Here is a 7,258-nt window from a genome sequence, read left to right as displayed (position 1 = left end):
CGAAATTATATTTGTATAAAATATTTACTTTTAAAATAAAGTATTTTAAGAAAATAATAAAAAATTTAATGTGTTAAAATTTTTATTTAAATTATCATTAAAATTATTGAATTATATATGTATATATTGATTATTATTTATTATATGTATATATTAATTATTGGATGTATATTTTAGAAAATGAAAATCTTAATATAGTAAATCTTTTATAATCAATCAAAAGAGTTTATAGAAATTTTGATTAAAACTAATTATAATTTCTTTTATTTTTTAATAATGTGTGTGTGTAATTTAATTTTTTAATTTCTTTTAATTTTTCCAATATAAGTAGAACGGCAAATTTTATAAAGAATTTTGTGAATAATATTAAATTGATTCAAAATATGAGTTTTTATCTTTTCTAATAGGAAGAAAAGATTTTAAATTATAATTATTTTTGTGAATTCTTTTAAACAATTTAATTTCTAATCCAAATTTATAATAAAATTTATAATTTATGTTGTTAATTTAAATGAAATATATTTTTCTTTAACACAGTAATCTTAATAATCTTTTAATTATAATCTTTTAATTATTTTTAAGGAGATAGAGGAGGGTTAATCTGTGAGAATAAGACAATATATTAATAAAAAAAGTATTATAAAATACTTTAAGATGCCCTGACTTGTGGTTAAATTTGATTTAGAAAATACTGTTGAAGCTGTACCAAAAAACTGATATTGTGAAAAAACCTCGACCTGTTACTGGCCACCAGATGCCTGCAGTAACTTTACCATTGAAGAAAGGATAAAAAATCAGCACACTCTTGATCGTTCATTATGGAAAGCATATCCTGCTGTAATCTTGGGGTAATATGGTAAGCTTTTTTTTGTTGATGATATGAGAATACGAGACAACACATGCCACTTTTTCTACCTCATTTTTTCTTTTCCCAATCTTATTTTTTCTTCATATTTTGCAGCTCTTTTTCCGATTATATTCTTATTTTTTTTTCTTCATTTACTCTTTCATATATATTTTCTGGTATACAGGCTGCGAGCCCTAATATCCATTTAATATACTTATATATATATTTTATATATAGCTAAAATTTATAAACATTATTACATAAGTACAGGATTCTGTTAATATATATAATTTTGTATGCATAATTTATTACATAATTATAACTTGTTAAAAACGTTTTTTGCTTAGATGATTTAAAAATTGCCAAGAAAAAGGCTAATAAAGCTAAAACTACTAATGATCTTTCTTCACATAATGAAGATATTAAAAGAAAACAGATACGAAGAAAGAAAAGAGATAATAACAGTCAAAATAAACGATTCTCAGATACTGATGATACATCATTAGATGATAACTCAAATGATGGAAATATTTACCCCGCCACATCTTTTCTAAATTCAGGAAAATCGGTGAATGGTAAATATTACCTATAAGTAAAAAATAATTGAACTGTTATGTATATAATATATTTTTATGTATATAATATATATGATTCTTTTAATTTGACAGACATTAACCAAATGATTACTGTGCACGAACATAAAAGTACAAAGAAAAATAAAAATAGTGAGTATAATTGTGAGAAATAGTTCTAAAAAGTTGTTGACTAATATGTGGTAGCAACAATTGTTAAAAAATACGTAAATTATAATATACCATATTATTTTATTTTTTATAGATGTTAGGAATTCTACGTCAACTACACATTCAGTTGTGAGCGAGAATGCTTTTTTAAATTATCAGTCGTTAAATTCAAGTGAGTAAATTATATTTGTATAATAATGTTATTCATTTGTGTAAATAGAAATATTTTATTAAAAATATTTCTATTTGTGTTAAATGTTAGCAAATTATTGTTGATTCTTAAATTTCAGAATATTATGAGGAAGTATTGAAAGAATTAAACTTACTACAACTAAAAGTTAATGATATGTTAGATAGCATCAACATTATCATTAAAAATACGAAAATAAATACCGAAACTCTCGTAAATAATGATAGATCGGAAGTTTTAAAAATCATACATTTATTTCCGATGACCGAAGAATTGTTAATTGAAGTGGAACATTGGATTGACGTATCAACGGATAATAAAGCAGCATTGGTATAAATAGACTTTCCATCTCAATTTTTATAATAACGATTAAATATGTACTAAAATTTAATGTTGATCTCTCTATAATAGTCTTCATTAAAAAGATTTTTTATATTTTAGACCAGTGCTCATAATTAGATTAAATCGTTATTAAAATTTTTTTGCTATAGATAATTTTTATTCCTTTAAATAATTAAACATCAAATGGTTTTATTATTAATATAATAATTATAATATATTATAGTATAGGTTATTTCAAAAGTGAAGTTAAATTGCTCGGAAGGTAATTGGGAATCCAAAAACAAGAAAAAAGTTAGTATGAACATAGATCCGGAAATGTACTGATTTTAGAAAAAAGGCATTTTTATGTTGAAATTTTAAATTGCTTTGGTTTAAAATTTTTTTGTCAAAATTGAAAGAAGAATGGTTTTTACAAGTTTTGACTTTAATTATGTTATACAACTTATAAATTATAAATTATAAAAATTATCTCTTCTTTCAATTTTGAAAAAATTCTAAAACAAAGCAATTTGAAATTTCAACATAAAAATAGCGTTATCTCTAAATCAATGCATTTCTGGACCTATGTTCATACTAACTTTTTTCTTGTTATTGGATTCCCAATTATTTCCCGAACAATTGACCTCCACTTTCGAAACACCCTGTTATGTAATCTATTATATACAGGGTGTCCCAGAACAACCTTCCGTCCGTAAAATGACGTATTCCTGATACAATTTTAAGACAATTTTTCCTTTACCAAAATTTGATTTAAAGCTTAGTTTTTGAGTTATAAGCAAAAATAGTTAACAAATCACACGTCGAGTACAGAAGGCAGATAGGAACGGCGCGGCACACCGCGAGCGCGGGCGCAGCTGACCATTCGACGAGTGATTACCGCCGCATGAGTCGCTAACTATTTTATCTTATAACATAAAATTATGCTTTAAATAAAATTTTGGTAAAGAAGAAAATGTCTTATAATTAATAAGTGTTCCTTAAAATAACGTTGGACGCTGTGATCAGCTGATTGCTACACGCGATGTGTCTCTTAGCTGAGCCGGAAAATCAATATATCGATCAGTCTGAAGTCGTTGACGACATTGTCGATGACAATCGAAGGAGCGTCGCCGTCGCGGAGGCGGTTATTTCTCTCTCTCTCTTTCTTTCACTTACTCTGTCCCTTCCTTTTACGCACACACTCAGACGTACACACATCGCGTGTAGCAATCAGTTGATCGCAGCGTCCGACGACCGGCGATCCAGAACAACTTTTAGTCATTAAAGTAATGTTATTTTAAGGAACACGTATTCCTGACGTAATTATAAGACATTTTCTTCTGTTACGTCCAGGCCCGTAGGGAGGATGGGTCAGAGGAAGGGCGTAACAAGAACTGTTCCGATGTCAAAAGTCTTATCGACGAGTGACTCGGTCGAGCGAGCTGCAGGTTAGCAAACAGGTAAACGACGGGTGTCGTTATTACTCTGTTATGCGAACGCTCTCTCTCGGTGGTCCCTTTTTGGTAAGAGAATCGAATCTCTTTTACGCGGGACGGGACCTTGTGTGATCTTTCGCGTGGAGGGAGTGAGGGAGTTAAATAAGTTTACCGATCATTTAATTTTTAAATTAACATTTATTCAATTGATCCCTACCATTATACATATAACTTTATTGATATCCGCCTTAATATTATTTGTATGTGTGTGTGTGGATCGCGGGTGTTACATAAGTACGGAGGTCATCAACCAGAAAAGAAGGGGAACGAGTGCGAGTCTAAAGATTTTATTCTGGTTAGTATTTGTACAATAGTTTATAATAAGAAAAAAAAGAAAAATAATAATAATTATAATTTGGGAATGGTGTTATGTGTGTTACTGCGCGATGTCGATGTCTTCGAAGACGCTATCTATAATGCTGAGGAGAGCGGAATCGGATATGGATGCAAGTTTTGATTCTAAAGAGGGGAGCGCAGAGGTGTCAGGGTCTGCTGGAGAGTATTCCAAAGAGGAATCGGGTAATTCTATCGTGTGGCTCGATGAATTATCCGAGAGGATTACGGACGAGGAATCGGAAAATGTTAGAGGAGACGACGGCGGTGAATTGTCGGATATATCGATGACTGAAAGTGAAAGGGGTACGGGGGAATACGATGGGGAAGGAAAATCTACTTCAGGGTAACTATGAGTAGATGGGAAAAGGGTTTTTAACGGGGTGGAGCAGCGCGAATACTGCGGTGAAGAAAAGGGGGAATCTAAACTATTGATTTCGTTCTCGGTCGTGTCGTCCGATCTATTGTCTCGATTTGCTCGCGAGAATCGGCGGGTCGACGCGATTTTAGGCACTTTAAATAAAGAATAAGGTTGAATAAAGGGGAAGGGAGACGATGAAAAAAAAAAACAAACCAAAAGAGAAGGAAATTAAACTTACTACTTAGGCAGATTGGTTGCGTCCTAGCTGCTGGTGTAGTTGTGGTCTTACTCGGCGGGTCGTCTTGTTGAGAACTGACTCTAATAGTTTTGAGACGTAAACGGAACTCCCGTAGTGTAGATGAATCGCTTGAGTCAGCGAGCGACCGAAATGAATCTGATGTACTGTCAACTGATTTTAAATTTTGGAATGATGGTAATGCGCGAGTCTTCCCTTTTTATATTAAATCTTGAGGGCGTGTTAACAATTTGGGAGTATTTTTGAGATTTTGACGTGTAAAAGCTGTCGTTCGGTGAGATCCTTCTCCTCCTTATTTTTGATTGTTGCTGATTGGTGGGCTCTGTACGGCCTCTTAGGAAATTTGGAGATTCTTCATTTGGTTATCTCCTGAGATTATGCGGCTGTTTTTATCCATTATTTATTTAGGAGATCTCGCTTTCGGTCCTTTTCGGTCATTTCTTTGAACATCGATTTCAATATTTAAAACATATTTTTCGTTCCGCGGCCCTCTTATGCCTGGTCGGGCAATTATTGCTTTATCTTTATAGAAGGTAAAGACGTGGAGCCGACAGTGCGTAGCGGCATTATTTGTTTCTTTCTTAGGATTATGCAGCTGTGTTTGTTGATTTATTCATTTAGAGGATCTCACTATCGATCCTTTCTGGTCGTTTCCTTTGAACATCGATTTCAATGTTTTAAAATATTTTTCGTCGCGCGATCCCTTTTATGATTAGTCGGGCGATTTTTGCTTCATTTTCGTGGGAGGAAAAACGTGGAGTCGACAGTGCGTAGCGGCAATATTTGTTTCTTTCTTAAGATTATGCAGTTGTGTTTGTCTGTTTCGTTGTTTAGAGAATTTCGTTATTGATCCCTTTCGGTATTTGTTTAGATATCGTTTTTAGTAGGTCTAAACATTATTTGATAATAACGGTTCTTTTTCTATTGCGCGACCCGTTTTTTTGTGACCAATCGGACGATTATTGTTCATTTCGTGGGAGGAAAAACGTGGAGCCGACAGGACGTAACACTTCTTTACCAAAATTTTATTTAAAGCATAATTTTATGCTATAAGATAAAATAGTTAGCTACTCATGCGGCGGTAATCACCCGTCGGACGGTCAGCTGCGCCCGCGCCGCTCCTGCCTGCCTTCTATACTCGACGCGTGATTTGCTAACTATTTTTGCTTATAACACAAAAACTACGCTTCAAATTAAATTTTGGTAAAGAAAAAATTATCTTAGAATTGTGTCAGAAATGCGTCATTTTACGGACGGAAGGTTGTTCTGGGACACCCTGTATACATATTATATGTTATAATAATATATTTTTAATAATATTATTAAGACGATTTGGCAGAAGGTATCCCAGCATATTTTTATGTAGGGACACTTCTGAGGCACAGCGTTAGAGCTTCCGCACAATCAAAAATAAGGAACAGGAACCAGATATTAGCAATTAGAGCCGATAATAGTTCATAGATTGTTCATTCTATTCAATCAATGAAATGACTGTGTAACATTTTCATATAAGAACGGACTATGAATATCGGCTCTTATCTCTAATATCTGTTCTTTGTTCCTTATATTTTTGATTGTGCGGGGGCCTTAACACGGAATTGACGGCTCGGCCGTTGAGCTTTGAGCGATAGTGAGAGGATTAAAGGTTGCTTTAGATATCAGCCCAAAAAGAGGGCACTAATTTCAAGCATTGTTTTAGACTGAAGAGCTGAACCGTATAGGAGGAACCAACTTAAAGGAGTTGATTAAAAGAATAATGTATAGAATACTATTAAACAAAGTCGGAATGCTATACTCTTGGGAAGGTGCGAAAAAGAAAAAAGCATTCAAAAATTTAAACATTGCAGCTGTTATTTTAGGTAAAAGTCATAAGTTATATACAAATTTTAAATAATCTTATAAATTAAAAATTTTTATTTTATAAAAGTATACATTATTTATTTTTTTATGATTTTTAGATGTCATTCGTAAAAACCCTAAATTTCAAGGAGCTATTGAACTCGAGGCAATAAACCATAAAATCTTGGCTCGTCAGAAGTAAGGATCGATACATTAATGCACAGAAAAATACTAACCAAGTTCAACCCAATACTCAAGACAAAGATACGTAGCGATTTGCACTGGTAAAATAGTGTGCTTATATTGAACGTATGTGCAAATTTTATTTTCTTTCGAACAGACTGATAGTCTAGTCTTGACTTAGCAGTATTACTGCTTCTATATGTGTTATTACTACATATCTAAAATTATTTTAATGTAATCTTATTTTTTAATTTTTAATAATTAATATTACATCTTTTATATGAGACATTGAACAAAATATAGTTTTTTCTTTTTAAAGTTTGAATAACAAGTTTTGTATTTAATGGGTGTGCAGAGTATTAGCCATCATATATAATAATTGTGGTTATTAAGAGCTTATAGTATTTTTTTTAGTATATATGTTCAATATTTTGAATAAAAATGAATGAAAAAAAGAGTTTCCGAGAAAAACGTTCTAAATATATTTAAAAAAAAGTAAAGCAATCTGTAGCAATTATTAATAATACTTATCAATTTCATGTTTAAAGTTTAACGGTTAGAAAGAATAAAATTGCTGAAAGAAATCGTTACAGCTACTCAAATAATAAAGTTGATTATAATTCTGATACCGAGAATATTGGTTCGAGTTGTTTAGACATTAATAACTTGACGTTCAACGAACAACCCAC

General features: G+C 31.6%; 1 pseudogene; it reads left to right on the top strand.

Annotated features, from left to right (window-relative positions):
- The first annotated feature begins 654 nt into the window (after window positions 1-654).
- Window positions 655-6,658, top strand: LOC140669404 (uncharacterized; annotated as a pseudogene).
- Window positions 6,659-7,258: the final 600 nt, after the last annotated feature.

The sequence above is a fragment of the Anoplolepis gracilipes genome, chromosome 1 (genome assembly GCF_047496725.1).
Source record: "Anoplolepis gracilipes chromosome 1, ASM4749672v1, whole genome shotgun sequence".
NCBI classification, from domain to species: Eukaryota; Metazoa; Arthropoda; class Insecta; order Hymenoptera; family Formicidae; genus Anoplolepis; species Anoplolepis gracilipes.
Note: the sequence above shows the minus strand (reverse complement) of the source record. Positions and strands in the feature narration are given on the sequence as shown.